This window comes from Alligator mississippiensis, chromosome 2 (assembly GCF_030867095.1).
Source record: "Alligator mississippiensis isolate rAllMis1 chromosome 2, rAllMis1, whole genome shotgun sequence".
NCBI classification, from domain to species: domain Eukaryota; kingdom Metazoa; phylum Chordata; order Crocodylia; family Alligatoridae; genus Alligator; species Alligator mississippiensis.
In genome coordinates, this window is record NC_081825.1 from 171,511,812 (window position 1) to 171,530,983 (window position 19,172).

Consider the following 19,172-nt stretch of genomic DNA (forward strand, 5'->3'; position numbering starts at 1 on the left):
AGCTGAGGTCCCCAGTGGCTTGCGGGATCAATGTGGAATACAGACTTGTCCACTAGGGACTCACCTCTGCCCTCACCTAGTGTGTCCCACCACTTGCTGTCAGGGTGGGATATGAGGACAGGATGGTAGACACTAGACAATGCAGAGTATGAGCATGTAGAACTGGGGATGGTGGGAACTTCAAAAGCAGACCAGCTTGGTACCCTGCAGCCTTGTAAGACAGTGGGTCAGGGAGTGTCGTAGGCCCTGCCTAGGCAGGAGCCCAGTGATAAGCTTCGGAGGGTTGGGAGATATTGGGAGGTGGTGACTACCTTTGCGCAGGGCCTGGTCAATGTAGGTGAGCCTTGACCTCCTGGAGTAGGCACCAGAGTGCACGCAGTGTGGGCAGCTCCATGTGCTGGGCCAGTGCAGCAGGATCTGCCCACCCCTGCTTGGCATAGTCTAGGAGGTCCCCAGTATGTCATAGATTTCATAGACATTAGGACTGGAAGGGACCTCGCAAGATCATCAGGTCCAGCCTCCTGCCCAAGGGGCAGGAAGTCAGCTGAGGTTAGATGATCCCAGTAAGATAAGCATCCAAACACAACTTGAACATGTTCAGAGTAGGTCCTTGCACCACTTCTGGGGAGAGTCTGTTTCAGATGCTGGAGACTCGGACAGTAAAGAAGCTTTTCCTTACGTCCAGTGTAAAGCGGTCTTCCAGCAGTTTGTGACCATTGGGCCTAGTCTTCCCTAGGGGAGCCTTGGTGAACAGACCTTCTCCCAGGTCCTGATATACACCCTGATGTACTTTTAGGCTGCCATCAAGTCCCCTCTGAGCCTACACTTTTCCAAGCTGAAGAGTCCCAGGTCTCTCAGCCTCTCTTTATAAGGTCTACGCTCTTGACCTCTGAACACACATGTGGGTCTTCTCTGGACTCTCTCAAGCTTCTCCACATGCTTTTAAAATGTGGAACCCAGAACTGGATGCGTTACTCTACCTGTGGCCTCACCAAGGCTGAGTAAAGCAGGAGAATGACATCTTGGGTCTTGGTTGAGATGTATCAGTAGATGAAAGCCAGAGTTTTATTTGCTTTGCCAGCTGCAGCATTGTATTGGTGGCTCATATTCATCTTGTGGTCAATTATGACCCCCACGTCTTTCTCGGACATAGTGCTAGCACTATGTCCGAGAAAGACGTGGGGGTCATGACTGATTGGCAGGGGGGTTGAAAGGGTCAGGAAGGATTGGGCAGGCGCCTCCTCCTAGCTGCATTATGGGGTGGAGTGGGGTGTGTTGTGCTGTAGGGGTGGGGGCTGGCTTGTGCTGGGGCAGCAGAGGCAGGAGAGTAGGGGGAGGGGCAGTATGTGGAGGAGGGGAGGCTGGGGCCAGGGAGCACACACACACAGTCACAGGAGGGTAGGAGGAAGCACACTGCTGTGGGGTGGGGCACAGAACACATCACAGAAGGGAGAAGGATGGGGGTGGTGGCTGCGAAAGAAGCTGGAGCATTGGAGGGGCCCTCCTGGCACTGTAGGGTCCCCTTAGGCAGCTGCCACTGGTGATAGGACTAGAGGGGCCCCTCTAGGACTGAGGGGCTCTCTGACCTGCAGGACAGCCAGCAAGGACTGGGATGGATGCTAGAAAATCGGAAACAGGTGTGTGGAGGGGTAGGCCCTCCAGTCTCCCTCCCACCCCGACCTCGCAATGTGTGGCGGAGGGTGGGGGGAGGCAGCTGCAGTGGTAGTGGTCCAGGGGCCAGCCCGGGGGAGCAGGTAGGGGCTGGACCTGTGCAGAGCTGGCAGGAGCCCTCTCCAGCAGGGCTAGATTACTGCATAGGCAAGTTAAGCACATGCCTAGGGCCCCAAGTGAAGAAGGGGCCCTCCATTGTGTTTATTTTACATATTAGAATTATTAAGTGAAAAAGTAATATAAATATATTAAGTAGGGGCTGTAACAGGGAAGAGAACTTCTGACCTGTTACGATGGACGTGCCGTGAATAGTTACTGGGATCCTGAAGCACAAGGTGCTAGAGTGATAACATCATTACACAGCATCTCACTGCTGGGAGTTTCCCACACCTGTGGAGAGAGTTTAGTAAATTACTGGAAATTGAGACAGCGTGAAACAGTTAAAAAGACTGCTGTCAGTAAGCTTCAACCCCTGGAAGGCAACAGAAGATGAGTGAGAGCAGCTGATGAAGGTTGCGGAAACCTGTGCAGAGGCGTAGGACCTAACCGACAGCAGCTTGGGAGAGAAAAGCTGCTATTCAGGAAAGCAGAGGTAACTTACCTGCCGGAGATAAGGTGAGACCTCTTCTGGGAGCTGGTTAGATTGAGAACCGTGAAAACTGAGAGTCAGGAGCTATGAGAGACTAAGATAAAAAGAAAAATAGACTGTTAAGATAGTCTGAAAACCCCTGGCCCAGTTTTTTTGGATCATTGTATCCCCTGGCGGCTGGATGCAGGGCAGCATACCCCTGGCCGTCAAGCTGGAAGGGGGGCTGGGGGAGTAGCATGCAGCCAGAGTTCAAGCAGGGGATGGGGGGGGGGGGGGGGTGGCATGCAGCTGGGCGGAGTGGCCACAGCTGCTGTGTGCGAGCTTCCCCTGCCATCCCCCACATCCGGCCGGGTGGGCAGCACGTGCATGGGATGGTGCAGGGCAATGCTCCATCCCCACCTGCCCACAGATACCACCTGGGGCCTTCTCAAGTACCCCCAGCGGTACATGTACCCTTGGTTGACAACCCCTGAACTAGGCTGCTGCTTGTTTGCCGATTACAAAGACTTTATATAACGTGTATGTAGACTCTAAATGACTGTGAGTGTACATTCACATACTGTGAATGTGACTTTAGTGGGGAAAGTGAGTTATGGTAAGGCTTTTAGCCATAGTCCAGGCCTTCCTAGAACTAAGCAACAAAATTAAACAGACTGCCTTCTGTGGCACTGGGAGATGCGAGTGCTGCGACTGGGCACTAGGCAAGCAAGGGACAACAGGTTCCCTGTAAGGAATGTGGCTGGCACAGTGCCGGGGGATTGGTGCACCATATAAAGAATGCTTGGCACAGAGCCAGGGGATTGGACAATTTGGGATGAGAAAAAATTTAAAAGAGTGATAAACAAACAAAGGAACACTGTGTTCTGTGTTGCCACCCTGGGGAGATGAGAGCAACTTTGGACTTCTTGTCTGAACAATGAGGAATCCAGAAACTAACACCCCACACACCCAGCAGAGGATTTGAGGCTGGTACCACTGAAAGTTGCTGCTGTAATATATAAGAAGCTGCTTGCTAAGTTGTACTGCAAGGAAGAATACTTGTAATAAGCTTAGGGATTACTAATAAAGTTCACTTGATATCAAATTGGATGAGTGGCCATGTCAATCCTTGGGGGTCTCTGGCAAAAAAGAATCCTAGGGGCAACAGTGACCACTCCAGGTATATCCCTAAGAAGTATTGGGGAGAAATACCAGTTTGGTAATTTGTCTGTATTCTTCTTTTTGTTTGCTTCTTTTCATATTCTCTCATCAAGGCATGGCAAGCAAGTTGTATAAAAGGAGAACATAGACTGATGTTACTGGCTTGAGAAAGAGGACATCTGTTGACCTAGGGCCTACTCAAGGGTTAATATGGCCCTGCTCTCAGGGGAACAAAGTAGAGTAGCAGCTCTACAGGAAAGAGAGCTCAGCTTGGCTCCCTGGCCCAGCTCCAGCAGCAGCCAGAGGAAGTGGTAATGCCCCCCACTCCCCTCCCCCGGTGGCCACAGATAAGAGGGACCTATGATCTGACCCAGTAAGTGGCAATTCTAGGGTTCCTATCATGCCTCCTTGCAGTCTTTAGGTGGGCTGACTGCATCTTGACCGCAGCGGTGTCTCTTCATCCCTTCTGGCTAGGAAGGTCCTAGCTTTAAAGGGACCTAGCCCTGCAGTCTCAAAACCTCCTATATTACAGGCTCCATAGTACATCAGTACCTTAGGCACAGATCAAGACCCCAATGGGCTAGTCCCCCATACAAACACAGAACAGCCCCTGTCCAAAGAACTTTCAACCTAAGAGTTAGGCAAAAGGCACAAGAAATGGATACAGACCAGTGACACTCAGCCATCACTGGTTCAGGAGCCACGTCATGAGCTGTCAGCATTAACAACAGAACCACAACAATACGCATCCCAAGAGGAATTGTGGCAAACACACTGCCTTTCAAAAGCAAAAAAAACCCACAACAAAACCCAAAACAATGCTCCTGAAAAAAACCTGTGTAAGTGTTGCATTATTTATAATTGCAGAAAAGACATACCCCAATACATGCAGTTTTAAAAAAAATGATAGCACTGTTCAGCTGAAGAGCCATTTGTGGTGCAGGAACTGCAGTCCAAGTATTGTTGGGAAAGAACTCTTTGAATCTTTATAGGGCAGGGGTTCCTCCCTAAGCATGAAATGTAGCATAAGAGAAAGCACAAATTTGCTTCCTTGAAAACTTAGCAAGTAAACAATGGAGCCTGGCAGAATGAACCAACTGCAATTGCCAGACCAAAAAATGGTCACAGTAATCCAGAAGTAACTTGATGAGAGCCTGTACTTGATTACAGCTTAGGTCCATCCTGGAAAAAGTTCAGCACTCTGAACCCAAACCAGGGTTGTCCAACTTCTGAGCAGTGAGGGGGCCACATGCCCTGTGGTCTACAGGCCCTTGGGCTGCATGCCCTCCTGGCACCCCCCCATTAGACAGACAAACTATCCTCACTCTTGCTTTGTGCTCAAACATGGGCAGCCCAGCTCCTCTTCTGGATGTGCACACATTCACTTTTCCTGGTCATGCTCGCTGTCTGACCCCTCCTTCCCCAGCTGTGTGAAGCATGCAAGCAGCACAGACGCCTCTTTGGGTGTCTTTCCACTGCATCTCTCCACCCCTGGGAATGGGGGGAGGAAGAAGCTGAAGGAGAAAAAGAGAAAGTCTGGAGACCCCAGCTGTTGTAGCAGCAGAAACAATGTGAGGAGTGGTAGCTAGGTGGGAATCCCACATTAACCTCTCATGGGCCACATGGAGACAGAATGTGATCCAGCCTCATCTCTACCTAGGTCCTTAAAAACTGTCTAGTTGGCCAATTTACATCCATTGTTAATGATCTTGTGCCATCAAAGTTGTGGTGGTAGTATGCCATATAAGTATATCTATACCAAGAAAACTAACAAAACTGAAACAGTGCTTATGGATCTGGGTGCTAGGTTGAACATCTTAATTGCTGATTGTATCCTGCACTTTAATAGAAGAGAAGCTGACAAAGAAGAAACAGAAAACATCAATCCATTGCTATTTGGCTTTTCAGCATGACCACTTTCATTGCTGGGAAATAAAGTTCACATAAATGTGGTTTACAGACCCCCAGCTTCATATAAAGCTCAATGTCAGAGGCAGCCAAAGCACACAAAACTTAGTGGCAACTACACCTATACAAGCATCCAAGCTTTCTGAGCATCTTCCAGCTTTATGATGCTTCCCCATCCATGTCCATCTGTTCAATATTTCATTTAGACAGATTACTGCTGAGTGGACTGTGATCAAGTGTTGAAAGCTGCTTAATGGCTACAGATAGCTTTGTCTAGCTTGATAACTTACACTCATACAATCTTTTTTACCTAGCAACTCCATCCATTAACTGCAGCAATTCACCAAATTGTGCTAATTAACACAACGTTACTGGTACGTTTAAGATTGTCGCAGGGCACCTTGGTGCCCTGCTCCTAGAGAGGGGAAACTGACAGGGAAAGAGCCCTAGCAGGGAATAAGGAGCACAGCTGTGGGTTGCCCAGGGCAACCAGGAGGTCAGCTGACCGGAAGGGGCAGGGCCTGGCCCTCAAAGCCCAGGGGCTGAGGCCAGGCTAGCAGTTTGCTGCCAGCAGTTAGAGGGGCAGGAGCTCCTGGAGCTAAGATGTGAGAACTGCAGGTACTACTCAAGCCGAGTAAAGGATGGCAGCTCTGGGACGTTGGAGCCATGTTGTTATAGCCAGGTGGCTTATGGTTATGTTATAGCCTAGGGGCTTGTGTTTTGCATTGTTGTTGTTATGGATTACACCAGTGGCTTGGGTGAGGCTATTAGGGGTTGGAGGAGGCCTCATGAGGAACCCACAGCGGCACGGGGACCCTAGTGCCAGTGAGGGCGCAGTATACTCATAGGGACCCCACAGCAGCATGGGAACCCCAGTGCCAGCACGGGTGTGGCGAGCCCCAGAGAGGGGGTACTACTGAGAAGCCCCAGTGCGGGCGTGGTGAGCCCCTGAGGACAGGCGTAGCAGTGTGGTAAGCCTCGGAGACGGGTGTAGTAGTGCGGTAAGCCCCGGAGAGAGGGGGTAGCAGTGTGGTGGGCCCGAGAGACAGGCGGCTTTACAGAGAAGTCCCCAGGAGAGGGGAGGCTTTACAGAGAAGGCCCAGGGTGGGCACTGCGAGCCCCAGGAGAGGGGCGGCTACTTAAGAAGGCCCCGGAGAGAGGGGCGTGGGAGTAGACCAAGAGACCGAACAACGTCTAGTCCAGCTGCGAGGCTTGGGGCGTGGTATAAGGGGTGGTTGGAGCCACGCATAGCCCATAAGGCTAGGGTGCCCGGGGAGCACCCATTGTATAGTGAGACCTACGGAGAGTGCGGGAAACCACGGGGACGGAGGTCCCAACTAACCGTGTCCAAGAGGGTGTAAGGCAGCCTCCCAAACTTATACAAACATCAAAGACGTGGAGGGCGAGAATCGGAGGGTGCCCTTGGACCAGCTTGGCACAGGGGAAGGGGCCTCAAGGAAATCACGGCCCTCCTAGAGGACCCCTGCCCGTGACAAAGATCTTAAAATAATGTGGTGTTTAATTCAACGTTGGAAACATTTGCCTCTTTCCGTTTACCCATTAACCAATCAATGCCAACAGTAAACAAAAATATCACAAGATGCAGTCTTGATAAACACCTGTGAAGATAGGAAATCACACCTTGTATTTACCATTAACCCAAAAACAGCTTTACATTCCACCATAAAACTCTTCTATTTATAATACAGCTATCCCAGGGACATGGACTTGCTTCACGAGAACCCACAAGTTGCTTTTTGCCTTGAATCAAAGGCCTGATAGAAGTCCACCAGAAATTCAGTACACTGTTCATTCACTTCACCTTGGGAGAGCTTTTTGAGAATATGGTTGAAGATCTAGTTGAACCTGGAACAGTCAGGTTTAAAGCCAGAGACCATTCTAGCCTTTGCCACAAAGTAATAATCAATGACTTGTGACATTAATGGAGAAACAAAGATTTTTCCCTGGGACCAACAACAGCCAGGGACCAATAACATGGAGCAGAATAATTCCTTTGAGCAACTGATCATGGCATTAGACAGCCCCCATGTTTGCTGGTTAAAAGAATTCTCTCTCAAATTTGAGAGAAAGAAATACAGCAGGCAGTGGAGAATTAGGAGAATTTTAAAATGATTTTCAGGTCTAGATAGCTGATTTGCAAACTCTGGCTAGTGCTACAATTCTGGTTCTTTAAACAGCATGTCAAGCTTGAAGCTATCCAGTCTTTGTTTTTGCTCTTAGTACACACATATTTGAAGATGTTAATTGCAGCTCTAGAGCCTTGCTCCTAGAGAGGGGAAACTTCATTTTTTGTCACTTCTTATCTGATATATCTAATGCAGCTCAGAGATCTGCATTCAAGCTTTCCAGTTGCTTAATATGAAGGGTGGGTTCAGTGCCTTCACACAATATTTGAATGTACCTTACACTTGCCACGAACACGCAGGATGTCAGGAGAGGCCTTTTCACAAGGTCTCATTTTGCTTCTTGGCCTTATAGCCAAGATCAAGCATACATGGGTGGCATCCAACTCATCAGGCCTTCTGGCCAGGAGCTGCACTTCAGAGGCCCACCCATTGTATTCTTTGCAATGATGAAACATAGATGCTGATTTTCAAGGTTTTCTTTGTAATTTTCACCTCAGCAACAGAAAGCAACTCTTGGCCATTTCAGCTACAAGGACAATTACCAGATTGTCACTGATGGTTAGCTTCAATAGAAATACCCTGGTGACAAGAGCAGGCTAATCACTAAGCACAGACAGTGAGGACATGTCTCAAGCAGAAATCTTTTCCCACATGCCTTGCTCCAATGAGAATCCACCTCATCTACTCTTGTTTGTGAGATCCTTGAAGAGGGTGGAGAAAGAAGCTCAGGAGGCAGTGCAAATGAACCACGTATCCATGCTGGGATATACGCAGAATTCAGTGACCTCTTGCAACTCCATGCCATGCAGATAAGAAATGAACCAGGCAGCTTTTAAAGTGAGACAAAAGAAGATCGTTTGAAGGAAGAAGAGGGCTAGGTTCCTGGGCAATTCATCAAATCTAAAGCTTGTGGTGGAGAAAGCGGATTGTTTTTTTGATATCTGTGAGTATGTCTGTACATGAAATTAATTCAACTGAATAAACTCCAGCGCGGTTTACACTTGCTCCCTGGACTGCAGCATAGAGCTGAGGCGGAGCAGCCCCAACTGGCAGGGAGCCACAGGGGTCAGCCTGACAGCCCGGGGCTGCTCCGACCTGGCTCAACGTGCTGCGGAGGGGTTGGCTGGGGCACAAGAGTGCTTCAGTGTAGGGCTAGCCAGAAGTCAGCCCCCGCATTGAAGCACCCTTGTATCCCAGCCAGCCTTGTCAGCATCTACATGTGTGTTGCAGTACACTAAATGCTACCATAGGATAGTACTTGTGCTGTCAAATACTAACCTGTAGTGTTTATTGGTTTACTGCAGCCTAATAGGGACATACGTGTTGGTGCTGAGACTTAAGTGCAGAGCTAATTAGGCAACACCACACTAAGAGTCTCATGTAGGTGTACCCTCCTGGTTGGATTTCCCTTTGGATGCCTTCTTGATTGAGGCCTAACTTTTCTTAGTCTGAAAAGCAATAAGCAAGCCATAGATTCAGCTTCTGAAATAAAAAAGTAGTGCTTTTCCTTTTCGGCTAATGGCTGAGATGTGCCAGAGCTACAGCTTGCTCTCCTGGGGTATTTTACAAACCGGAGTATCTTATTCATTCAATCATAAAGAACCTTTTACTATCAAGTGGAAGATCTTCCACATTGCTCTGGCAACAAAATCTCGCTGCAGTTGAGGTTTGCCCACTGGTTTTCTCAAGTGCTCTCAAACTCCCATGCTTCTCCAGATTTCAAGAAACTGATGGGATACTCATCAACAGCTGATGGGGCAGAGTAAGTAGAGAGCATTTGACGTCCTTTGGTTAGGAGGTACCGGAGTTACAAGCCCCCTAATAATAAGCTCAATGTCCAAACTGAACAGCCCGTTGTATTAGAACAATTAAGGCAAACCAGTTTCTCTAGCCAAGGACACAAGGAGTGATGTGACTACTATTACATCTGAACACCTTTGAATCCATTGCCTGACAACAAGGTGCTCCTTTACTCCTTGGTTTGATTATAGGAAGCATTGCTGGAACCAGAACAAGACTCCTTAAATACTAAAGCTACCACTCCTCAGTCTGTTACAAACATATGAAAATATTATGACCAAAGGTCAGATCGATCACCATATTTGGGATCAGAAAGGAATTCTACCCCACAGTCAGATTGGTACAGAGTGCAGGGCTTTACCTTCTTCTGTAGTCAGGGGTGTTTCCCTCTTTTTCGGATCTCCAGCATATTTTAACAGCCTTTGCAGCACCAGGACATTGTCCATTGCTGTCCCCCTGCTTTACCTGTGGCAGATTAGGGTTCTATGCCTTGTAGTTGTGCGACAGGGTTGCTTTGTGTAGTTTTATTAAAATATTAGACAAGGATTTGTATGGGATGGTTTGGTTAGGGATGATCCTACCTTAAACAGCTGGTTGGACAGTTGATCTCTAGAGATCTCTTCCAGCCCTACTTTTCTATGACTTTATGAATAAAATAAGCCAGTCATAATATTTTCAGGTGAGTCTTCCAGTTTAAGGCTAAAGTGGAACCTAAGGTTCTGAGCCAATAAAATTTACAGCATGGACTACCCCCAACATCAATTATTGAAAAATAAACTTAGAGCTATTTTAAAATATCTAGATTTTTTTTTAAATATTGCACTTAGACAGTGCACACCTACAAGTCCTATCATTTTACTGACTGTACTGCTTGCATAGTGGTTTAAGATTGCACACTTTGCCACTTGAATCCTTTTCTCTGCCATATGGCATTCCACACACACGAATGATCCAGGCTACATTTTGCTTACTGTTTGGTGCCACTATGCGAACCATAGCTAAATACTTTATAAGCTAGATGCTTGTAGTTATGTGCTGTTACATGAACTAGACCTAAAATAACACCTACACTTTGACCTGTAGGAAAATGAGTATTGCTCTACTGGAGGAGAAACTCTCCAAATTAGTCAAATGCTAGGGCTCAGCACTGGGGCTTATAACCATAGACAATGGAGTTACATTTATTCGTGAGAAAACTTGGATGGGAGAAATATTAGCACACATAATTAGAGCAGTGCAAATAACTGATTTGTTGGTTTGTTAGCAATTCTGAGAAAGAAACAAGAAAAACTCGTTTGGGGTGAACCTGAAATGATAACATTCAAAATATTTTCTGAAGCAAAAAGTTGGAAAAAAAACTGTTTCAGGTTGAACAAAACATTCAGCCCAAACTGAACCAATTTGAGGGTTTTTTTAACTTCATAAAATATAAAACTGAATTAAATTTCTAAATAAACACAAAACTAAGTATTTTGAATAGTTCGCATAATTTCTTTTTCCAAAAAGAGTTAATACTGTTTTTGACTGATTAGGATTCAGCTAAATAAACATAAATTTGCAAAATGTTTTGGTAAACCAAGAACTGTATTTTGGGTTTAAAAAAAAAACAAAATAGCTGAAAAATTGTCAGCTAGTCCTATTGCTAATGTGCTTATTGTGCCATTAAGGAAAAATTGTCATCTTATGAAAAAGACACAGAAACCCATTACTGTATTTATTTACTGCACCCTTACATGTGGGGGGGGGGTGCCAAATCCATGAACCTGCATCCGGCCAGCGGGCTTGGCCAGTGCACACAGCTTAATGAGAGGGCTACTCCTGTTGCAGCTGCAGCCACTTTGGTGCTGCTCAGCTCCCCTCGCCTCCGGCATTGGCCCTCCTACTCCTGCTGTGCTGCACCAGGCAGGAAGAAAGCCTCAGTTGGGCAGCTCCTGCCCCAGCACATGGGGCTCCAGCTCCAGATCCTGGCTGCCTTTCACCCACTCAGCTGCCCAATTCAGCCAGAGCCCTGCACACTGGGGCAGGAGCCAGCCAGCTGAAGCTTCCTCCCTGCCCAGAGTGACACAGCAGGAGTAGGAGCTGCCACCGCCACTGGAGGTAAGGGGAGCCAAGCAGCACTTGGGCAGCTGCACCAGGAGCAGTCTTGCTGGTAAGCTGTGCATGCTAGCCTAGACCGAGGCAGGCGGGTGCAAGCAGAAGCATAAGCACTGGCTGCCCTATGCAGCCTCAAGGAAACATCTCCAATAACACCAAGATGTGGCAGGTGAGAATGAGGAAAAGTGGCCAAACTAGGGAACTAGAGCAGGTAGGCAGGAGCAGACCCACCACGAGGGAGCATCCAGTCGTCTCTGGAGGAGCACCCTGTTACAACAACTATCAGAAAAGCCCAGAAGCAGGCGAGATACTCATAGCAGAGTTTAGGCGTAGTTGCTCCTACATCATTCCTGGCCAATGCCTATCTTAAATGAAGGAGACTCCACAACTGGGATAATTTGAAATTCTCTCTGGAAAGAGTATGCAAGGAGGGGAAGATAATGTGGGTTTTTTTTTTGCTGTACTTGGAAAAAAGTCAGTGTCTTCCCACACACTTGCCATTAGGCAGTTTCTTATAAAATTAATCTTTACTCAAACACCTTTCACCTGGGACTTCCAGATACTGTTTGAGTAAAACCATACTACCAATTTCATTCAATGCCAAGATCTACTATACATCTGATGTTATCAGTAAGGGGTAACCAACTGAATGGATCGTCAATTTTTCTGTCTAAGCAGGTTACTTTTTTTTTTTCCAGAGTTAGCCTAAGTTTCAGTTAAAGCAATAACTTCAGCATTTTCATTTTCATCCAGCCCTGTACAGTAACTGTAATCTGTTAGGATCATAGAAAAGTAGAGTTGGGAGGGACCTCAGGAGGCCAGCTAGTCCAACCCTCTGCTCAAAGCAGGACCATCCCCAAGTATATCATCCCAGCCAAATTTTTGTTTAGCCAGGCCTTGAAAACCTCCAAGGATGGAGATTCCACCACCTCTCTGGGTAACCTGTTCCAGTGTTTTACTATCCTCCTAGTGAGAAAGTTCTTCCTAATATCTAACCTATACTTCCCTTGCTGCAACTTGAGACCATTGCTCTTTGTTATGTCATCTGCCACCACTAATGTGAGAAGGTGCCAGCTCAGGGCCATGTCTCAACATCGGCCCACCCACCTGTCTCTGGGACAGTCCACCCAGTCTCATCTGTCACGACTTGTACAAATAAGTAGTGTAAGAATGCGGGAGGCTGCCCATTTAATGCCCTGATGCCTAGGGTGTTATACATGGCTCCAACCTTCCCTATACCATGTCCCATGTCTTGCAGATGGTGTCCACTATGTGACCTCAGGCCCCACACTGGGCCCCAAAATCTGGTGTTCGGACACCGACCTGGATCCCTCCTCTCAGGCAGTCTACTCTGCCTTCATTCTGGGCTGTCAAGCTCCCTGAACCCTTCTGCCTCTCAGCAGTGGCCCCCTCTTTGGGACCTCTGGCTACAGAGGCCCGAGCCAGGACCCTGGCTCTGGGCATCCCTCGTGGTGGGCACTCTGGCCCTTTTGACCTTTCTAGTCCTGGCCCCAGCACTGACCAGTTAAGAGTTCCTCTAGCCAGGTCTCTGAGCAGCTAGCCCACCCCCTCTCAAACAGATCCGCCTTCTCGGGCCCCTCCAAATACAGGCTTTACACTCCTTGGGTCCCAGGCCTCTGATAACAATGCCTGAACCCAGAGCTGACCTTAGGGGGTGCAGGGCCCGAGGCAAATCAGCCTGTGTTGAGCCCCTTTAACACTGCGCAGGGCCATCAGACCCCTGCACAGGCAGAGCATGGCAGTGCTGTAGCAATGAAATTTGGCTCCCGGGGTCCAGCAGATCCTGTGTGCCCTGGATGAGCTGCTCTTCAGTGGACGTGAAGCCGGCAGCACTCGGCAGGTGGGGAAAGGGGCAAGCAGCCAGACACTTCTTCCACAGCACAGGGCTAAGCCTCCAGCTCCAGGTGGGCCCCACAGGAGGGGCTGCGTGTGCTCCGCCAGGCTCCACAGGGCCCCCCCAAAGCGCAGGGCCTAGGGCAGTTGCCCCAATTCACTCTACCAAGGGACAGCTCTGCCTGGACCCCTTGCCTGTCCCTACAACTGGGTAACCCACCAAGTTGTGGGGGCTGGGGCTTTAAGGCACCCCATCCTCGCCTTTCACTAGGGAGGCAACTGGCATGGCATTTCCTGGGGACCACTCTACCACGGGTGAACCCACCACACCATCCCACTCTAGCAGGGTGTAGTTTTGGGTCATTCCCCAGGACCAGGAACCTCCTGCCATCCCCATAGCTCCTGCCCTTACCTCCAAGATGTTGTGAGCAGCAGCTCCAACCTAGCAATGTTCCACCTATGGCTGCAGCCAGCAAACTGCTGCCTCAGTCCTGAGGGCCTGGGTTTAAAATGGAGGCTGCTCAGCCCCCTCCTCCTATCCCAGGACCTTCCTGTGGCCATATGACCTGCTCATTACCCTAGCTTACACCTGCCAGCTGCCCTGCAGGCACCCAAAGGTGCTCTGCCACAACTAAGAACACTAGCTCCATCCTCTTTGGAACCACCCTTCAGGTACTTGAAGGCTGCTATCAAATCCCTTCTCAGTCTTCTCTTCTCTAGACTAAATATGCCCAGTTCCCTCAGCCTCTCCTCAGAAGTCCCCAGCCCCCTAAATATTTTTGCTGCCCTCCACTAGACTCTCTCCAATTTGTCCACATCCTTTCTGTAGTGGGGGGGGACCAAAACTGGACACAGGACTCCAGATGTGACCTCACTAGTGCTGAATAGAGGGAATAATCACTTCCCTTGATCTGTTGGCAACACTCCTACTAATGCAGCCCAGTCTGCTGTTAGCTTTCTTGACAACAAGGGCACTGTTAGCTCATATTCAGCCTATTGTCCACTGTAACCCCCAGGTCCTTTTCTGCAGTGCTCCTGCCCAGCCAGTTCATCCCCAGCCTGTACTCGTGCATGGGATTGAACAAGGACTTTCCACTTGTCCTTGTTGAACCTCATGAGATTTCCTTTGATCTAACCCTCCAATTTGTCTAGGTCACTCTGAATCCTAGCCCTATCCTCCAGCATATCTACTACTCCCTCCAGCTTGGTGTCATCTGCAAACTTGCTGAGGATGCACTCCATCACATCTTCAAGGTCACCGATGAAGATATTTCATAGATTTCGTAGATATTAGGGCTGGAAGGGACCTTGGAAGATCATCGAGTCCAGCCCCCCGCCCAAAGGGCAGGAAGTCAGCTGGGGTCATAGGATCCCAGCAAGATAAGCATCCAGTTTCATCTTGAAGGTGTTCAATGAAGGTGCTTGAACAACCTCTAGTGGCAGGCTGTTCCAGACCTTGGGGGCTCGGACAGTAAAGAAATTCTTCCTTATGTCCAGCCTGAAACGATCTTGTAGTAGTTTGTGACCATTCGACCTCGTCATCCCTTGGGGCGCTCTGGTGAACAAACGTTCCCCCAGATACTGGTGGTCACCCCTGATAAACTTGTAGGTGGCCATCAGATCACCCCTGAGCCTGCGCTTTTCCAGGCTAAAGAGCCCCAGGGCTCTCAGCCTGTCATTGTAGGGTCTGCTTCCCTGACCTCTGATCATGTGCGTGGCTCTTCTCTGGACTCTCTCAAGCTTCTCCACATCCTTTTTGAATTGTGGAGCCCAAAACTGGACGCAGTACTCCAGCTGCGGCCTCACTAAGGCCGAGTACAGGGGGAGAATGATGTCCCGGGATTTGCTTGAGAAGCATCTATGGATGCAAGCCAGCGTTTTGGTCACTTTACTAGCCGCAGCATCGCATTGCAGGCTCATGTTCATCTTGTGGTCAATGATGACCCCCAAGTCTCTTTCTTCCATAGTGCTAGCTAACATAGCACTGCCGAGCCTATAAGGATGCTGCGGGTTTTTTTTCCCAAGGTGGAGAACCTTGCATTTATTGGCATTGAACACCATCAGATTCTTGTCCGCCCACTTGCTGAGCCTGTCCAGGTCAGCCTGGATCATCTGCCTGTCTTCTGGTGTGGATGCTTTGCCCCAAAGTTTGGTGTCATCTGTGAACTTGGCCAGTCCGCTTCTGACTCCAGTGTCCACATCATTAATGAAGATGTTGAACAGTATGGGTCCAAGGACAGAGCCCCGGGGGACCCCACTGGTCACAGGACACCATGATGAGTGACTTCCATCAATTACTACCCTCTGGGTCCGACCCCAGAGCCAATTTTCCAGCCAGTGGATCGTGGAGGACCCAAGGTGACAATTGGCCAGTTTCTCCAAGAGACGATCATGGGACACCAGATCGAAGGCTTTTTTGAAGTCAAGATATATGACATCAATCTCATCTCCCTTGTCCAGGTGATAGGTCACCTGGTCATAGAAGGAAATGAGATTGGTCAAGCAAGACCTACCCGCAACAAACCCATGCTGGCTATCCCTTAAGATGTTGGCGTTGGCCAGTCCATTAAGGATGGCCTCTTTAATAAACTTTTCTAAGATCTTCCCTGGGATAGAAGTCAGGCTGATGGGCCTATAGTTAGCCGGATCCACTTTCCTCCCTTTCTTGAAGATAGGCACCACATTGGCCTTCTTCCAGTCTTCGGGCACTACACCAGAGCGCCAAGAGTTTTCAAAGATCCGCGCTAGAGGCTAGGCTATGATGCTTGCCAGCTCCTTGAGTACCCTGGGGTGAAGATTGTCAGGGCCGGCTGACTTGAAGGTATCCAGCTTCTCAAGATGTTCCTTCACGAAGTCAGCATCAATGGAGGGCAGGGGATCACCCTCACCCGGACTTCCCGGCCCTGTAGCGGGCATGGGCGTCCCATGGGGCTGATGAAAGACCGACACAAAGTACCTATTTAATAGGTTGGCTTTTTCCTGGGCGTCAGTTGTCAGTTGCCCCATCTGGTTCAGCAGGGGTCCAACGTTGCCCCTGCTTTTCCTCTGGCTTCCCACATATCTGAAAAAGGACTTTTTATTGTCCTTGATGCTCAAAGCTAGCTGGAGTTCAGTTGCAGCCTTGGCTTTCCTGGTCAGCTCCCTACAGGACCGGACCAGTGCAGAATAATCCTCCTTGGAGGTGACTGCCATCCTCCATCCTTTGTAGGCCTTTCTTTTAAGCCTCAGGAGGTCTGCTAGGTCCCTGGAGAGCCAGGGGGGCTGCTGTGCCCTCTTGCTGCCTTTCCTCTGAGATGGAATAGACTTAGTTTGTGCATTAAGGATCGCTCCCTTGAGGAGCAACCACTCTTCTTGAACTCCCCTCTCCCTGTGGTCACAGTCCCTTAGGGCCTCACTGACAAGCCTCCTGAGCTTGTCAAAGTCGGCTTTCCTGAAGTCAAGGACTTCCGTGTTGCTGACTGACTTGCCAGCTTTTCAGCGGATGGTGAAGGTGATCAGCTCATGGTTGCTGTCACCCAGCTTCCCATCGATCACTAGGTTGCCGACTAGGTCATCCCCAGTAGCCAGCACCAGGTCGAGCAGCGCTTTGCCTCTCGTTGGCCCATAGACTTCTTGAGTCAGGTAGAGGTCATCCATGCACGAGAGGAAGCTCTGCAACCGCTCAGATTTTGCTGAGCGATCCTCCCACGAGATGTCCGGGTAATTGTAGTCACCCATGACAACCATGGTCCTGGAGCAAGCTGCCTCAGCCAGTTCCTGGGCAAACCCCTGGTCAAGCTCAGGACTTTGGGTGGGAGGTCTGTAATAGACTCCCACCATTGTGTCCCCTGTGCCGTGTTCCCCATGGATTTTAACCCAGAGGGTCTCCAGCCATCTACCCTGGTCGCCAATATCGGCTTGCAGGGACGCGTAGCTTTCCTTGACATAGAGAGCTACACCCCCGCCCCTTTTCTCTACACGATCCCTCCTGTACAGGGCATAGCCATCTATACCCGTGGTCCAGTCATGGGTGGAGTCCCACCAGGTCTCCATGATCCCTATGACATCGTAATTGTTTGCACTGAGCAGGAGGATGAGCTCCTCCTGCTTATTCCCCAAGCTCCTGGCATTAGTGTAGAGGCAGGCAAGTGCCCCCTGGGGGGCTCCTTCCTTGCCCACAGATTTTACCAGGGCTGGGGCTGGGGTGGGCTCCCTTGAGTGCCGTGATCCGCTGGCTTTGCAAGGATTGCTCAGCAGGCCAGCAGTGGCGGTAGCCCCCCCGTCCCCCAGCGGGCTTAGTTTGAAGCCCGGTGGAGCAGGTCAGCCAGTCTGGCTGAGAAGAGCCTCCTCCCTAGGGGAGAGAGGTGGAGACCATCTCTTCCCAGCAGCTCACTGCCTCTCTCGCCAAAGAGTGGGCTGTGGTCATGAAAGCCAAAGCCTTCCTGACGACACCAGCACCGCAGTCTTTGGTTGACCACATAGATCCTCCTGTCCCTTCTCAGCCCATAGCCTGAGACTGGGAGGATCAATGAGAACACCACCTGTGCCCCCAGACCCTTGAGCCCTGCTCCCAAATCCCTGTAGCGCCTCATGACCTGGCTGGGAGTGCTCAAATATTGAACAAAACCAGCATTAGGACTAACCCCTAGGGCCATGGGCAGCTGGTGCCTCCTAATACTGGGGTGGGGAGGGGAAGAGCACCATTGGCCAATTGCCAACCAGGATGGGAAGGGGGTCCCCCAGCAGCTGATGGCCACCACTGGCGAAAGTGCCGGCAGCAAAACCAGAAGTGTTGCTGGCACTTCTCTCAGGCGGAGCACAGCCAATCTCAGGGGGTGCGCGTGCACCTGCATGCACCCCCTATGCGTTGCCAATGCCTGGGGCACTCCACTTGATACCAACTGCCAAACAGACATTGAGCCATTGATTACCACCCTCTGAGCCCAGTGATCCAGCCTGTTTTCTATCCACCTTACAGTCCATTCATCCAGCCCATGCTTCCTTAGTTTGCCTGCGAACATGTTGTGGGAGACATCAAAAGCCTTCCTAAAATCAAGGTACACCACATCCACTGGTCTCCCGCATCCACAGAGCCAGTCACCTCATCATGGATGGCAATCAGGCTGGTCAGGCATCACTTGCCCTTGCTGAATCCATGCTGTTTTGCCTGGGATGATGTGTTAAATGGTTGTCACTCTCTGCTACTGCCCCTTCAGGGTCAACTTCATTTTCACTTAAACAAAGATTTTTGATGTTTTCAACTTGCATCCAAATCTGAGCGATCACTGTTATCCTCTGCTTGGCTAGGCATCTCATTGTTAGACCTAGACTGCTGTTCTACTGATGCTGAAATCCAATGTTTTAAATTGCTTACAAGTTTCTTATTTTCTTCTGCTCTGTTTTTTCCCAGCTTTTTTGTTTGCGCACCTGACTTTTTCTTGGGCCCCATGTCAAAAAGCAGAAATTACTCCCGGTCAGCAGTTAAAAATACAGTAAATTTGCTAGACAAGTTTCCTTGGGTGAATTTGATATCTTTTATTAGACCAACCCAAATAGTTGGAGAATAGTTATTAAGCAAGCTTTCGAGTTCAAAAACCCTTCGTAAATTTGCTGTACATTTTTAATGCGTTGTGTATCGCAGCAGTCTGACACTTGTTTCACAATATTAAAAAAAAGGGGAATTTGCTTACCTGTATTAAAATAGCCTGAAATGTTATAACTCCGATCAAACATGACACACAGTTATTTGGCAGGTAAGTATAATATTGTTTCACTGGCTTACACAACAATAACAGTAACTGGGAACTACGCACGTGTTGATGCAGTGCTGCAAACATTTAAATGGAAAAAAAAATTGCTACCTGACCGTTGAAACTGTTCTAATACCAATCTTGACGCTTTCCCCACGGGGAGCGGAGGAGAGCAGCAAAGCAGCCTGTGGTCGTGCCACTCTGGTGCCAGCCCAGCACCTGCAGCAGCCCCGGCGCTGG

General features: G+C 49.3%; 1 long non-coding RNA gene across 1 annotated transcript; it reads right to left on the bottom strand.

Annotated features, from left to right (window-relative positions):
* Window positions 1–1,360: 1,360 nt before the first annotated feature.
* On the bottom strand, window positions 1,361–19,171 carry LOC106740024 (uncharacterized). Its single transcript, XR_002093926.2, has 3 exons — window positions 19,044–19,171; window positions 2,273–2,354; window positions 1,361–2,061 (listed from the first exon to the last, which is right to left on the bottom strand). It is a non-coding gene; the product is annotated as an uncharacterized LOC106740024 (long non-coding RNA).
* Between the last annotated feature and the right edge of the window lies 1 nt (window position 19,172).